Genomic DNA, 17,913 nt, shown 5'->3' on the forward strand with positions numbered 1-17,913 from the left:
ATTTCCGTATACTCAAGCATTTTTATTATTTATGTTTTATAATATCATTCTAGCTAGAAAAAAAATGCCATGTTTTTGAGTTTTTAAGAGGTACAATTTTTCTCTTTATAAATTTTAAAAGAAACTACCTTGACTTGTATAAGATATTATTATTTGCATGAGAATAAAGAAGTAGGCAGCGTACAAAGACTATTTTCGAGACCGGTGGAAAGATGTGTGTTTGTAAGATAAATTCGTGGAGTCTTGTTCTTTAAAATGAGCTTCCGTTAGTCCTTCAGACATCCTGATTATCTTTGGCTTCTCCCTGGCTTCCCCTCAAGCCCCCAGCCCCGAGCCCGCCTTCTACACTGTTCTGTGTCGAGGCTCTCCGACTAATCTCACAACAGAGCTGAATTTGTTCATCTCCCTGTTCTTCCTCCTCCCTTCCCTCGCAATATAGTTTTCTGATTTTTTTTTTTTTGAGGGGTACGGACTGATCTGTTGTGTCATTGATCTCCATATCAGCTCCTGGATCTGCTGTAAGCTCCAGAGATGCAGGAATTACCTTCTGGAAAGTCAGGTGGGACGCAGTGACGTTCTAGAGGAAAATGACAGGGAGATTAGCAAAGCGGCGCAAGTGGACTAATAAAATACCGGAAAGTGTAGTGCATGTGTTTGTCCTGCTAAATCATTCGTGTCCTGTTGGCAGACGGAGGTGATCTTTCCCTGTCAGGCTAAACGAGTACCGGCATCCAGTGGGTGAGATACGTCGGTGATGAACGTTCATATGCCTCCCAGTTCCTCTCTCTCTGTCTCATGCACACACACATACACACACGTGCGCACACACAGCATCTGCTTGTTCAGTGCTATGGGGGTAGTAGATCTTGCTTTTCTCTTCCTGTTGCTCATTTTCTCTTACTCCGTTTCTTAACCTTCCGAAGGTGTGCACGTGAGAGATTACAGTCTTATTTGACTAGCATTGTCAGGGAATGAGGCACAATCCGTCTAAACTGAAAGTTATCCTATCAGGACGTCTCTCTGATATGCCCTGTTATGGACGGAAGCCTGCTGCTGTCTGTCATGCCTTCCACTCTCTCTCAGCACAGACACAGTGTCTCTTTTTCTGCATCTCTGACACCCAAGTCCATTTGTATTGTCCTGAGTGGCATGTGCAGGTCTCTCCAGGAGCTGGGAAAGTGTCTGGGATGATTTGCGTCACCATTGTACGAGGCCAGAATAATGGGCTTTTAAGAACATCTCTGCCGCTGTTTTACAGTTTGGTCTTGGTGCAGCCAGAGCTCATTTCTTCCTGCTCTCTGGTCTCTGCTGCCTGCAATCCTCATGCTCCAGAAGTCGAACATGCTTCTTCCAGTCTCTTTTTTGTTGTTGCTGTTTTTTTTATGATTTTATTTATTCATGAGAGACAGGGAGAGAGGCAGAGGCAGAGGGAGCCTGATGGGAGACTCGATCCCAGGACCTTGGGATCATGACCTGAGCTGAAGGCAAACGCTTCCAGACTGAACCACCCAGGCTCCTGTTCTTCCCTCTGGAGGCTCAGAAACAAAAGGACCCAAATATCTGAAATTCTGTTTGAAAGTCTACAGACGTTAGTGTGAAGCCATTTTCACCCTTATTTTGGTTGCTGCGATGCTCTTTTCCTACTTCTGCCATCTTCTTGGTCAGGGGTCCAGCGCCTTAATCAGTAGTGCAGCTCGACCTTGAGCGGGTCAGTTTATTTCTAAGGGTGTAACGCTCATCACTAAGTGAGTAGATTGGGTGGAAGGAGCCCTCAAATTCCAAACGTGAAAAGTCTGTAACTCTACGTGAGCTGTGCCTTTGCATGGGAATGAAAGTTGGAAGATGATAATAGAAAATACCATAATAGAAATTTAATACATGTTTTCAAAACAAATACCATTAACACAGATGTAAAAGTACAAAAATAAGGACACTGTAGAGTCATATATTGCATAAATATTTGGTCTTTATTGTAAACATACTGAGTCACATTATGCTTTTAGAACAAATCATTTTACTGGAAGGATACTTAGAATTATATGATTGTGTTTTCAAGCAAATCTATATAATATACATTTTATATGTATAATTTTATTTGCATATATACATAAGTTGTATATATAATTCTGTTTGAAATGTTGTATCAAATATATCAGCTAAATTTTGGCTGGTATGTCTCTGAGATTTTTCTAGAGTATTCCAAACGGGGGCATTTTAGATGTTTTAATCCACTCGGTACATGTTAGAGTCTGTGGGTTTTTCGTTGAGATAGCTTTTTTTAAATCAGTAACTTTAAAAAATTTTTTTGGCCAATGTCATATCTCAAAGACCATCCAGGTCATCTGGTAATGACAGTAAACATATGTATATTCTGCAATTTATTTGCATTTTCTATGATGGTGGCTCAGGCTGTACCTTTGTAATGAAAATCTTTCTATAACCATAAACCCAGCACATCTATACAGGAAACATATTCCACTCTTCGTGAGTTCATTTGATGGAAAGAATGCTTCTAATGATTTCATTTTCAGAAGTATGAGAGGCTGTTGTTTCAGAAATTAATAACATTATGAATTATGAGTACATTTCAAAGCTTCTGAAAACTGCCAGTGATGTTGATCTTCCATTTTGACCCAATTCCAATGGGAATGGTACACAACCGAGCACTGAGACAAAGCTAGAGAAATGACTAGCGTGGGGTTAGTCCATCAATGTTGTTGCCGCTAAACGACTGCCACCCCAGGGCTAGGAGAAACATACGAAAATATATACACTTTCTGCTTGGTAGATTCCTTCAAGAGCTGTCTCATAGTTGGCGCCTGTTGACAATGACCCAATGAGACACAGTAAACAGAAAATGCTACGAAGCCAAAATTATATTTTCCAAATGGTTTGTCTTGCTTGCTCTCTGCTGTAATTTTTGACTTTGACAGCTAATCATTGGTAGGCATATGTTGCCTGTGAGGCTTGATCTTGTAGCAATGAGGCTTGGAGCCAAATTGACAGTAATTGCATTTTAAGTATCTATCAGCCCAAGAATTCACAAATATCCAAATGGTATTTGCAGAGATATTGACCATATGAAATCAAAGTATTTTGAAGTATCACTGTCTTCGTTAACTCATGCATATTTACTGAATGCCTGTTATGAAGGCAGAACCCAAAGTTTGCCAAGTGATATGAAAGAAAATTGGGTGAAAAATGCAGAGATTCTGCCTTATCCTCTGTCATCTAATAGTGGAAATAAAAACACATGTATAACTGTAACACAAGATGTAATGTGGTGGGTGCACTAAGAATTGTGAAAGCAAAGCACTAAACTAATTTGGATGAGGGGATGATCTGTTGCCACTGGAAATAACAAGAAATTACATATTATTTATTATCGAGGTGGCCTCAGAAGTGCGGTTTGAAACATCCCCGCTGCAGGTAAAATGAAGAGGGTGATGTTAGTGAAAGAGTGTAGGGTAATTATTTTAAAACACTGACAGGAGTTAGCACAGACAAATCAAGGACAGAAATGCTGGACGTGTAAAATTATGTTGAGTTAGATTGAGAGATTCCAAAGTGATTATAAAGATACAAGTATTTTTAAATAGGGAGACAACCTGGATAGAAGAAAGATACGTAGATAGTCAGGGAGAGACAGGTATCTGAGTATCCTCTTATTGATTAAAACCGTTCGCGCTGATACCACTGTTACACACATTGAGTACATGGAGTTATTACATCCATTGGGCTGGCTGAGGCAGCTAAGACAGAGGGAAAGTAAAGAAAGTGACAAGAGCACCCAGCTTACACCTGACCTAGCAGAATCTAAAAATGTTCATTCTGACCCAGAGCCTGGGCTCTTACACAACAACGGAACCATGCGTCCCTGCAGGTAGGTAATATTACAAGATTAATCATGTGGCCCTTAGTTACACCTGCAAGTACACTTAGTTACACCTGCAAGTTCCGTGGGAACTAGAGTTCTCATTCGACCGTAGATCCACACCAGACATTCTCTCTCCCTGAACTTTTCTAATACTGGGGCTCTCCTTGGTCATTAGAGCTCGTAATTTTTCTGATGACATTTTAATTTTTGAACAGCTTTAGATTTACGTAAGAATTGCTGAGATGGCACAGAGAAGTGACCCACACTTCACTGGGCTGTACGACCAAAATGAGTGTTAGGTGCAGCTTCGACATTTGGACCTTGGAGCGGTTTGAATGGCTCAACTCCCAAGTTCCCCTCCCCGCAAGGTCCTGCAAATCAAGTCCCCTAGCCAAACAACGTTGCTCATTAAATAGACTGAATGAAGTTCCTGCTTATCTCTGAGTAGTGGGTTGGAGTTCCCACCAGCTGTGGAGTTACTCAGATAAGGCGATCCTCTCTTCCTTTGGGAACCAGGGGATGCTTTGTTCTCCTGATGCTTCCATGCCCATTCTCCACAGCTCCTGGTGGTTCGCTCCTTCCTCACTGCAAACCCCAGGTGGTGTCCTCTTACAGCGTCTGACGTTAGAATGGCGTACATGTTACAACAATTGAACAACATTGATGCACGGGGCTAAACCGAAATCTATACGTGCTCCGATTTCCTAAGAGTTCATGTGGTATTCTTTTTCTGTTTCAGGAGATTCTGTGCCTGTAGTCATCATGTGTCCTTAGGCTCCTCCTGGCTCTGACACTGCGTCAGACCCTGCTTGTTTTTGGTGACCATGACAGTTTTGAGGACCACTGGTCATGTGTTTTGTGGAATGTTTCTCTATTGAGACTTGTCTAATGTCTTTGTCGTGATTCTACAGAGGTTTTGGGTTTGGGGGAGGAGCACACACAGAGTACTGTCTCATCACATCACTTCAGGGATCTGTCTTAGCAACACAACATCACTGCTGGTGCTAACGCGATCGCCTGGCTGACGTAGTGTCTGTCAGGATTTTCCACCATGGAATTGCTCTTCCCCGCCTTTTCGCGCCATACCCTTTAGAAGGAAGTCAAAACACACAGCCCACACTTAAGGAATGAAGAGTTAGACTATCCTATTGAGGGATACATAACACTTTGCTGAAATTTTCTACCAAGGAGACTGTCTATTTTCCTCTATCTATCAGTCTATCTATCTATCATCTATCGATCAATCATCTATTTCTATACAGTCATGCATATTTATAGACTGTGTATAATTCAATGCTACCTTATTTATTGCTCAGGTCATTTCGGCTTTGGTCACTAGAAGCTCTTTCATTGGATGTTGGCTCCTCCGTCCCTATATTACTGTGTTTATGTGTTTGTGTGGGGTTTTTTGCTTGTTTGTTTTTGTTTGACTTTCTGGCACTACAGGATGCCAAGGATAATCTTGTCTATTTTTTACTTCAGTCCCAGAATTAGTCATTTCTCCAGGGAGACTTGGCTTCTTGTTTCTGAGGGTGACATTATATACTGAGATCGGCTGCCACAGGTGCTCACTGCTACTGGGCTCTCTCTTTATCTCCAAAAACATTCAGCAAACAGAGCAAGGAAATAGATGTGTGTCTTAACCCATGTATATACACATATCTATAAATATGTATATACATAAACATGAGAATATATTAAGCTAAACATGAGTTTGTGTGTAATTATTCGGTTCCAGTATGCATGTACAGTAATACCCGAATTGTTAGCCTGCACCCCGCAGGAAACAACTTTATCCATGAAGCCCAGTGCTTCTATACAACTCCTTCAGCCTTTATGCTTATGGGCACTACTCATTTCTGAAGCACTTTAGCTCAGCACCCTTTTGCGACCTCTTTATGTTACATTATCCTATACATTTGTACTACCGTTCAGTATTCTGCCACATTCTGCATCCCATCCCAGTATTCATATTAATGACGGTTTGAAATGTGCAGATGTGTAAAAAGTCTCTGTTGGGGCACCCAGGTGGCTCAGTCGGTTAAGTATCTTCTTTCGACTCAATGCATGATCCTGGGGTCCTGGGATCAAGTTCCATGTCCATCAGGCTCCCTGCTCAGCAGGGAGTCTGCTTCTCCCTCTGCCCCCATCCCTTGCCTGTCTTGTGCTCTCTCTCTCAAATAAATAAAATGTTAAAAAGAAAAAAAAAAGCGTTCTCTCCTTTTTGCAACTTCAGTATTCAGAGAGATTTTTCTTATATTGTTAGAAATCACCTCTCTGTTGTTTAAAACATTTGGTGCTTTGTATGTTCTCTGGTGTTGCACAAATGATATCTATTCTTTTAGTATTTGGTGGTTCATCAGACATTCTTTGAAAATAGCTCTTCTGGGGGCACCTGAGTGGTTCAGTGGTTTAAAGCCTGTGCCTTCGGCTCGGGTCATGATCCCAGGGTCCTGGGATCGAGCCCCACATCCAGCTCTCTGCTCAGCAGGGAGCCTGCTTCCTCCTCTCTCTCTGCCTGCCTCTCTGCCTACTTGTGATCTCTATCTGTCAAATAAATAAATAAAATCTAAAAGAAAATAGCTCTTCTGTATTCCGAATTTTTCTCTAGAAAAGAAGAGACCCCGTGTTGTGCTACATGTTAGGGTGATGTGATTCCCAGTGTTCTTTTGAGATAGTATCCTTTTTTGTCATAACATGCCCCAAATTGAGCTTGTTTACAAGTGGGCTTGTTTTCCAGGGCCTTCTGCCTATCTGACCAGATAAGTGTCAATGTTGTTGTTGTTGTTATAGTTGTTGTCATTATTCCTGCATGGTATTTTTTCTGGATTTGGACCCAGGCTCCTTACTAACTACATTTCTAAGTTACAGCATTCTCTCAAGTTGTTTTTCTTCACGTGTAAACTACTTTCTTATGTATAACCCAATATTGCACAAACACTGGTAATTCCCTTCCCCTCCCATTTCCCTACAGCATTTGAAATATTCATTATTCCTGCATGGTATTTTTTCTGGATTTGGACCCAGGCTCCTTACTAACTACATTTCTAAGTTACAGCATTCTCTCAAGTTGTTTTTCTTCACGTGTAAACTACTTTCTTATGTATAACCCAATATTGCACAAACACTGGTAATTCCCTTCCCCTCCCATTTCCCTACAGCATTTGAAATACCGGGTAGAGGTTCTTTTGACTTAACTCATCACGATTGGAGAGCTGGTGGAGTGCTGGAGCAGAAGAGGGTTGATGCAGGAAATATGCATTTGGGAGACCAGTCTGACATCTGTTATGCAAGATGAATGAGTTTCTTCATTCACCAAATATTTATTGAGCATTCACAAAGTGCCAAGGACTGTTACAGGCACTGAGGTTACAGCAGTAAGCAAAACAGACAAATTCCCTTCTCTCATTACGTTTCGGTTCTAATGCAGAGCTACAGCTGGTATACGGACAATAGAGTGAGCACACATGGTGTGTCTTGTAGGAATAGATTTTATTAAGAGCTTAAGCAGCATAAATAGAGGTGGATGGAAACGGGGCCCAAATTAATGTAGGATGGCCACGGATAGGCTCTCTGACAAGCTATTTTTGAAGCAAGTCCTGAAATGGAATGCATGCACACATAAGGAGAAAGAACATTTCAGTTTAAGGAGCCACAAAGCACAAAGCTTCTCAGACAAATCAGATGTAGCCCAGATCAGACTGAGGAAGAGCACGGAGGCGAATGTGGACTTGATGCCACGGAGAACCCCCCTAAGAACCTGTCTGAGTTCTTACTCCACTCTGTCGCTACGCCAGCCCCCTCAAACCCTCTCCCCTTCCTCCTTTTCAAAAGACCATTATGGTGAGGATAAGCATGTAATTCAAAGACCCAGCTAGGACATCTCTAGAAATGAGCAAGAGAGCCATTGATAATTACACTATATACAAACGAAAATGGGATTGTCCTGGCCAAACTAGAACATGTAGTCATCCTACTTATGTCCAAGTAAACAGAAAATTATGAGCTAGAACTGATTCATATTTTTGATCCATATTTTCTTCAAAGCAGGGAAAGAATAATTTCCGTCTTTATTGGCAGTGAGGCAAAGGACTGGACCATCTTCTCTTAAGACAACAACGAAAAGGAAGTGATACCAAGCAATTTTGTTCCTATTAAAAGCAACAAATTCATAACCTGCCATGTACATGTTAGAACCGCTTTAGAACAAGACTTAAAAGTAGGGAATAAATCAAGGAGAACACGAAGGATTCTTAGTTCCTTGAATATTTAGATGAATGACAGTAACATTTTAAGAAATAATGCAGTTGGATACAGATTGGTTACACAGCAGTGAGTATGGCTTTCAACACAGGCTATCATCTGAGTTGGATTGGGTAAGTGAAGTCTTCTGGATTGACATGAGCATTGCTGGTTGGTGGATGCCAGAGTAAAGGATAATGTAACAAGAAGCTATAGATGGGAGGGAAAAACAAAGGGGCGTTGGGCAATGTTCATATCCACAGCATGGGGGAAGGCAGAAGAGGGGACAGACGTGGAACAGAGTGGTCGAAAGGTAGGATGGCAGGAGGGCATTCTGTCAGAGGAGCCGTGACTGGGACGTTGTTGCACTTCTCCCCTGTTCTGTGCTCAGTACCTCCATTTGTGGATGCCTGAAAACACAAAGAATGCAAAACAGAGGCATCTGGTTGACCCATACGTAGAGGAGGCAATGTGGAAAGACCAGAGCATGGTGAAGAAAAATCAGAGCAAGGTGAAGATGGAGATTTCCACACCAGAAGCACATGTTAGAGCCGGCTCTGCTCCTGGCTAAAAATGTGAATTGGTAAAAAAAAAAAAACAAACAAACAAACAAAAAACCAAAACATAGTAATAATAATAATCATCTTGGTTTTTTCATCTCTAAAAATGGAAATAATAATCCTCGTACAAACTGCATCATGCACTGCTCTATCACTTGAAATATTACAGAGAACATGTAGTGAATGATGAAACCTTTATGATGAAACCTTTAGAATATGACACAGAAATATGACCCTTGTGAGGTTTAAGAGAGGCAAATGTTGCCCTCTAATCCCTTGGTTTTAGAAGTCATAGGTTTGTGTGATTAAATCTTTTATAGGTAAACTGAAAAAAGAGAAAGAGAGAGACTAGCATAGTAACCTTATGACCTTCTGCCCTGCTTCTGAGTATGGTAGACAAGTCCCTGAACCTCTCTGTGACTCAGTTACCTCCTCTGTGACATGGTGATGATATTCCTGCACTCTCATGGAATGGGGGCAACGTTTGTGAAAATGGGCTGACACTCGGTGAAGACTCAGGGACAGAGACCCTTACTGGTTATTTGTGCATGTCCAGTGATGAGAACGTGGGGGGGGGTGTGTGATGTTTTGGGGCCGTTGAGAAGGAAGAAACCAAGTGGTGCTCTCCAGTTTCCACAGACACTCCAGTCCAGCTCACCGGCGTCAGAACAGAAGAGACCGTCCTACAGGAGAGACCCGAACTGGTGTTTAAGGCAGTTTCTCTGCTGCTAACACGTGTGCAACGGAGTTGAAGGGAAGGTACAGTGGCAGACATCATGTGAACTACTGCTCCTGAGTCCTGCCCTCGGGTCTGTCTGAGTTGTAAGATCCAGGAGGCAAGTTGGCCCTTTGTTAGGCTTCCTTTCGAGACTGAGCAAGGACCTGACAAAAAATAATTTGTGATTTGAAAGAGAGTAAGAAATCTTGAGATTTTCACACCTAAATGTTAAACTTAGACTCCCAATTATGCAGCTTTCAGAGCTCTGTGGCTTTCCAGTGACACCACAGGCAAACCACACCACCTTCTCTGGACTCTGTATCTTTCGTTTGAATTTTAAAAGTGAAAGGACCGCCCACCTTCCCAAGCAAGGTGGCTCTGGAAGAAATTACTGTTGTCATGCGTCATGGGATCTGTGAGGAAAAAGCACGTTGTTTAGGGGCGCCTGGATGGTTCAGTGGGTTAAGCCGCTGCCTTCAGCTCAGGTCATGATCTTGGGGTCCTGGGATCGAGTCCTGCATCGGACTCTCTGCTCAGCAGGGAGCCTGCTTCCCTCTCTCTCTCTTTCTCTCTCTCTGCCTACTTGTGATCTCTCTCTGTCAAATAAATAAATAAAATCTTTAAGACAACAACAACAACAACAACAACAACAACAACAACAAAACACGTTGTTTAGAGAAGTTTTGGGGCCTCCATGGATTATCCTGTGTGTTGACTGTGACGGTGTCTTGGACGAAGGGCACTTCTGAGTTAAAGTCCAGGCACTGAGCCATAGGCAGGATGTCCGGATCATGTATCATCACACAGCCTGCTCCCCAGGTGGTGAGGTTTGCAGACTGTCCACTCGCGTAGCCATCCTCAGTGCTCGGTTAATGGTACCCTCTGTCTGCCTTTTTCTTAAAACCTTTCTTAAAACCAGAGAAACTGGGGCACCTGGGTGGCTCAGTGGGTTAAAGCCTCTGCCTTTGGCTCCGGTCATGATCCCAGAGTCCTGGGATCAAGCCCCGCATCGGGCTCTCTGCTCAGCGGGGGGAGCCTGCTCCCCCCGCCCCCCGCCTGCCTCTCTGCCTACTTGTGATCCCTGTCTGTCAAATACATAAATAAATAATCTTAAAGAAACAAAACAAAATAAAACAAGACCAGAGAAACTCCGTGCTCCTCCTGGTGGGAGGCATCTGAGGAGTCTTCCCAGACGCTGCTGTGGCAGACTCAGCCTGAGGATGGAGCTTCCTTAGCTGCAGATCCATGCCCCTCATCTGGCACCGTTGCGAGATGAATCCCGGAGCATCAGGGGCTCACAGGGCGCCCTCTCCATCTGCAGACGGACATAATGGGCAGAATCCAGGGGAGGCACGTGGGTGGAAAGCCCTTTTCTAGGCTGGTGAGGACTTTGACACTTGAAGAAGCAAAGGCTGAGCTGCAGATTGGGACTTGACAGCAAAATTGAGGGGGAGGTACAGAGATTCCCCATCTACCACCCCAACACGTGCATAACCTCCTCCTTTATCAACATCCCCCCAGGAGCAGGACATTCGTTGTAACCGATAAGCTCATCGTGAACATCATCACGCGGAGCCCATAGTTTGCGTTCCGGGTCACTCTTGGTGGTGCACGCTGCATGGGTTTGGACAGGTGTGTACCGACATGCGTTCGTCAGTATAGTGTCCCACAGAGTGTTCTCACGGCCCTGAAAGTCCTCTGGCTCCAGCTCTTCGTCCTCCCCCGATCAGGAGCACTCACAACCGCTGATCTCTGCATTTCGTCTGCTCCAGGTTGCCGTACAGCTGGGCTCTTACAGACGTAGTTTCCTCACGCTGGCTTGTCTCACTCAGCATTGCACAATGAAAGCCCCTCAATGTCTGTCCATGGCTTGATGGCTCATTTCCCTTACTACTGCCCGACATTCTTACCATTCATTTTTTGTCTTCAGCGGAGGATGTGGATTGTTCTTTACCGTCATATGCATCCTGGTCAGCTTTCTCCAGTTCCCCACCTTCAGACCACCCACCTACGTTATCCACATTTCTGCTCTGAGCCTTACGAAGGGAAGGGACCTTGTTGACTTGGTTGCCGTGAAGGAGCGTTTACCCCACTGTTTGTCCTATAGCAGGAGCTATGCTTTTGGAGAGAGGAGGAGAGAGGGAGGAAGGACAGAAATAAGGCAGGAGAAAGGAAACTAATCATTATTCAATTACTACTTCAACCACCATTCATAAGATAGTTCCTAATATTTCTGTATTATTTTTTAAAAAGAGTTTATTTATTTGACAGACAGACACACAGCGAGAGAAGGAACACAAGCAGGGGGAGTGAGAGAGGGAGAAGCAGACTTCCCGTGGAGCAGAGAGCCTAATGCAGGGCTCGATCCCAAGACCCTGGGATCATGACCCAAGCCAAAGGCAGATGCTTAATGACTGAGCCACCCAGACGCCCCAATATTTCTGTATTCTTACTAAGAGCTACACATACCATCAAAGTGTGAAATTCAGATTGAAATGTATATTGAATTCTTTTTAGGTACAGGAGTTGGGTGTCAGGAAGAAACACTCGCCACTCAAAATGTCCAATAGATAAATTAAAAAAAATGCCTCTCGGGCGCCTGGGTGGCTCAGTGGTTTAAAGCCTCTGCCTTCAGCTCAGGTCATGATCTCAGGGTCCTGGGCTCAAGTCCCGCATCGGGTTCTCTGCTCGGCAGTAAGCCTGCTTCCTGCTCTCTCCCTCTCTGCCTGCCTCTCTGCCTACTTGTGATCTCTGTCTTTCAAATAAATAAATAAAATCTTTTTTAAAAAATGCCTCTCAATATGTATGGCAGGGCTATTTGATGTCCAGATTCTGGAATCAGTTGGATATGGATATTTGTGTGGTTGAACCTGACGGTTTATGGTACTGGACTGCCAGGAAAGGCTTGATGATCTCTTTGAGCCTGGAGCAGGGTGTCTGCACCAGGAAAACTGTACTGCTTTGCCTCTGGCTGTGCGGAGCCCACCTGAGCTGGTTCTGATGGCTTCTGCTAGCAACGTGGGGGGGCCAGATATGACAATGTGGTCCACAGAGTGACTATGCATGTCAGTGTGGGGAATACAACGGGCAGGTAGGCTCAGAGGTATTTAGGACAGGGGACGCGTGTATATATACATGTTAATGATGTAGTATTATTTAATATGAAAATCTTTACCAAGTTTTCCCATATAAACAACAGCCACAGAACGAGATTAAGTGCTCAGTGAGTTATTAGGTGCTTAGGGGAAATTCCCATGCCATAAGATAAGCTATTTTCATATCACTAATGAAAAACAGAGGGAGTGGGCTTATTGGAATAGCACCTCAACACTATAGGGCCCTAGGTGAATGGGTAATTGTCTCATGAATTAGAAACTTTAGTTTCTAATGTATGTGTCTACAAGCCCAGGAGAGATCTTAAAACAACGTCAAGGGGGCACCTGGGTGGCTCAGTGGGTTAAAGCCTCTGCCTTCAGCTCAGGTCATGATCTCAGGGTCCTGGGATTGAGCCCCGCATCGGGCTCTCTGCTTGTCAGGGAGCCTGCTTCCTCCTCCTCTCTCTCTGCCTGTCTCTCTGCCTACTTGTGATCTTTGTCTGTCAAATAAATAAATAAAATCTATAAAAAAAAAAGTCACGATTTCTGCTGATAGCGGTGGAATCATCTGACTTCAGTAACTAATTAACTCTGTATTTGCAGTTTGAGAAATGAGGCACTAACTAATTCCAGAGGAGTGGAATAGGCTGTCTGTTAAACGTGGTGAATTGGGGGGCACCTGGGTGGCTCAGTTGTTAAGCGTCTGCCTTCAGCTCAGGTCATGGTCCCAGGGTCCTGGAATTGAGCCCTGCATCAGACTCCTAGCTCAGTGGGGAGTCTGCTTCTCCCACTTCCCCTGCTTGTGTTCCCTCTCTTGCTGACTCTGTCTCTGTCAAATAAATAAATAAAATCTTAAAAAAAAAGCCATGGTAAATAGGAATTTCCTTAAACTATCTCATTTATAAGGATTCTTGAAAAAAAAAAAAAGATAATTTGACCAGAAAATACTGATGCGTAATTACTGTATGCGGGAACTTTTTTGACAAACCCCAGTTTCTGTGAAAAGTGAGAAGTGAAAAAAAACCCTCAGAGGAAAGAATATATCTTGTTGTGTACTCCACCTCAAAACCTGAAGAACACTATTCAAAGCACTGCTGTGTATTTGTGTGTGTGTGTACATGTCTGTGTGAGTGCGTTCAAGGAAGGGCAAAAGCTTTTCTAGTAGCCGAGTGCAGGGAATGGATAGTTCACTGTAGGGAAGGAAAAAGAACTTTCCCTCTACCCTTGCCTACTCTTTCTTGACTAAAGACAGTTTAACAAGAGGAAAACAGTTCATTAACATATAACAGCTACCATTAATACATGGGAGACACCCAGAAAAACCTGGTAAGCCCCACTGATGGCCCAAGCCACCACCTTAAATATCATCTCCAGCCAAAGACAAACAAGAAGCATGGGAGGGAGAGGCTGGTTACGGGGATGACCAGGAAGGCTCCGCCAACGAGGCTGTGGTTGGTCTGCAGGTTCTATCACTGTGCTTTCAGATCTGCTTGTCTGAGATGAGAAACAGGGCACAAATTGTGGATGTGGCAAAGGAGATGGGGGAGTGGCCATTGATGTGGGAAACAAAGGCAGAAGAGAAAATAATTAAATTTCCCTACAGCCCACTGACAAGTCCTTGAAATAGGCAGTGACATTCCTGTAGGGACTCAGCTGCCTTGATGTTGACACTTTGCTAAGGGCAAAAGGCAATCCTATCCTGACCCCTCCACCTACCCCCACCCCGAACCAGGATCCTATAAGTCTACTTTAACCTATAAAAATTCCTTTGGAAACTTCCTTTATCTCTAACCACCCCCCAAGATACATGCTGGCAAGTATCCCCAAGCATATGGCCACTGATATACATGTGAAGGGTCTCATGACTAGGGTTTCATGAGACAGTGAGAAATGACCTTTCCCCAACAACAGCTAGCCCCCTCAAGGTCCTGGAACCTGGCTCCCAAAATTCCTTGGAGAGTTACGCTATCCCTAATCCCCTCCCAACTTGAAATTATATAATGGGCCACTTTTCACAACCCCAGTGCGGCTCTTTCTGCCCACGGGTGCTGTCCCCGCGCTTTAATAAAACCACCTTTTTGGACTGAAGACTTCTCAAGAATTCTTTCCTGGCCATCAGCTTTGGTCCCTGATGTCCTTCCTACTTCAGCCGTGGCAGGATTATTGTTCGATTTGACATTCACAAAGCAGATACCAGGTGAGCTTGGGGAAGAGTGAATGAATGCTCTCCGGAGACAAAGAGCCGTGCTTGTATTTTTCACACACACACACACACAGAGGGTGTGTGTGCATGTGTTGGTGTGTGTGTGTGAACCACTCAGTCATAGACACACCTGGTACGAGGAGGAAAATGCACATGAAGAAGACGTGTTCTCTCTCAAATTTGTGATGGAAGTTTCTTTCCTTTTATGTGTACATCAGGACAGATATACTCAGTCTCCAATACCTTGTCTCATTTGCAGGCTAGACAGCAAACATTATGTTCTGATTTTCACCACAGGATGTTCAGTCTCTGACCTCATGCAGGTCCTAGTGTAATTAGTTGGTGGGTGTGGTGGGTGAGCCTTGGGCAGCACTGGGATCCCACGATCTCTTTTGGAAAGCTTCTGTGTGACTCCGGGCCAGTGACTTTCTTACCTGCCTACCAGAGGGTCCTAGTACCCACGCAGGACCCACCCCGGCTACCTCACAGGGCACCTTGAGATTCGGATAAATAATAGCATCATTAGAGCTCTGAAAACCATATAGCACTGTCCAAGCTTAAATGTTTATTAGTTACCCTTACAGACCATCACTCCTGTTTTGCTTCTCTCTCCTGCCCAGGTAAAATAAAATAAGCACCAGCTAGACCCCAAATTTCTCCCCTCTGATGGCTAATATGAAGAAGTCCCTACTATTTTTCCTTGCATTAGATGAATTTATTCTATTCCTTATAACATTTTTTTTTTTTTAACTTTTGAAAAGGCAAAGTCTCCTTGCTTCCCACTTGAGGCACTCCCGATGTCTTGAATAGATTCAAAGGGTCAGACTCACCCCTGGAATAAATTAATTTTGTGACCTTAGGTCATCAGTTTTGCTGGCTCTTGGTTTCTTTAGCATTAAAATTAAGTTGTAGGAGTAAATGATTTCTAATGTCATTCCAGCTCTGAAATTATATGATGCTGATAGTTTAAAAAAATATATCCATCAGTTTGCTAGAATAGATGGTTAACTGCTGCTTCAAAGAAAATCGTGAACCATTTTAAATAGGAGCTTTTAGAAGTGCTTCCAGTTCTTCCTAATTGGTTTATGAGCAACTTAAAACTAAGAGTACAAAGAAAACCACAAATTTTGCCATCAACTGTCCTAAGGAATGTTCTTGTCATTTGCTCCTTTTAAGATTCCTAGATATAGAATTAATATAAATTACAAGTAGGACAATTAGCCTTGAAGTTGAAGTAAGCCATGTGTTAATATTGCTAGAATTTGTATATAAAATCAGCTGGCACTCAACATTTGTTACTTTAAGGAAAAGTTCAAGACTCCTACTGACTTGCTCATTGTGAGTGATGAGGAACTTAGATTTGTGTCAGGAGTCTTTCCTTCATGTGTTCTCCGTGAGCCTGATTACCTTGGCAAGGCACAGAAAACACTCCATGCTTGGTTTATATCTCAACCACCTTTGCAAGGATTCTTCCTTAAAATGTCCTAGTGAACGTGGTCAGCCTTGGATGTCCCATTAAATGGAAAAATTAAATGCCCATACAACACATTTCTCCCAGGGTTCAGACTTCAAGTGGAAATCACAACCAAAAGTAGAATAGAAAGGGAATGATCTGAGTCCAAACTGGGAGTCTTGATCATCTGAGATGAAAAATGGCCTCATCCAAGTCCCAGACGTGCTACACAGCTAATTTAACTTTCACACAACTGCCAAGTAGTATTGGGAGAAACAAAGTATTATAAAAACATCCCTGTAACAGATTTTAAAGAATGTTTTCTTTGTCATAAATCTACTTTGTCTTCCACAAATAACTTCCATTTTGATGAAAAGTGGATTCGGCACATAGTATGGTAGGCAAGACATGAAAAATAATGGTAATAAATAAAAATTAAAATAATAATCAGTTATTATTGCTTTGCTAAATCTATATCAATTACTTTGCTAAACCTGCATAGTCTTCTGTCATTCTAGTAGGAAGACAGTTTATCTCGCAAGTACATTTTTTAAAATAAGAACACGTTTTCAGATGTCTATTCTTTCTTTTTTTTAAAGATTTTATTTATTGATTTGACAGAGAGAGATCACAAGTAGATAGAGAGGCAGGCAGAGAGAGAGAGAGGGAAGCAGGCTCCCTGCTGAGCAGAGAGCCCGATGTGGGACTCGATCCCAGGACCCCGAGATCATGACCTGAGCCGAAGGCAGCGGCTTAACCCACTGAGCCACCCAGGCGCCCTAGATGTCTATTCTTTCTTAAAAGCAACAACCAAGTGGATTCACCTGTCTTATTGAGCTTTAGAGTTACGTGGCAAACGAGAGATTTAGATGTCAGCTGATACTTTATTATCTATAAATTTCTTTCATTTAGCCTATTTGGAATGAAATCATCCTGGTAGGTTTCCCATTAATGTGACTGTGAAGGGAGAAAAGTGTTTAATTTGTCAATAATTCAGATTTTCAAAAGAATTCCAGATATGAAAGAGTTTCTCTGTCCAATTTGGCTTAAAATATATTTGCAGACTTCAGAGGAGGAAGAGAAAAAGGGAAAGGAGTAATAATTTAGAAGATACTATAAATTATATTTTCATGCATGTGTGTTGATTTACAATTTAAATGCATATGTGTAACTATCTAGATTTTCATAAAATGAGTTTAATTTAATAGAAGCTAATTTTGTTTATGAGAACTTACCCACTGCAGAGAGAGACACGTCAGAGTAACGGTTCAGAAAGGTAAATAGGAGTTACAGCTGATGAAGGAAATGCAGCATCTCTGAGAGTTATTACTCTGGTCTGCCGAACAGAACACTCCAGTATCCTGCCACCCACGGGAGAAAACCAACGGATTCAGTGCATTCTTAGTGACCAGAGTGTCTCCAGTGGCCCACGGGCTATTTCATGCAGTGCCTTGGGATAGACAGTGTCTTGGGAAACAAAAGTATTTAGTGAATGATTGATTCCATATGAGGTATTACCAGCGCCTTAGACATCTGGCTTTGTTTGTGCAATTTAACCTGCAAGCGAGGCCGTCCAACTATTTGGAAGGATTCTCATACTTCTTGACACATGAAAAATTATTTTGGGAAGTTTTAAGTGACTAACAAGTACTGATAAATAATGGATGTTTAAGCATTTAATGAAAGTGGTCCATGTAAACGATGGGATAGTATTTAGGGCTACATAGAAATGAGCTCTCAAGCCCTGAGAAGGGGTGGCAGAGTT

Source organism: Meles meles, chromosome 2 (assembly GCF_922984935.1).
Source record: "Meles meles chromosome 2, mMelMel3.1 paternal haplotype, whole genome shotgun sequence".
NCBI classification, from domain to species: Eukaryota; Metazoa; Chordata; class Mammalia; order Carnivora; family Mustelidae; genus Meles; species Meles meles.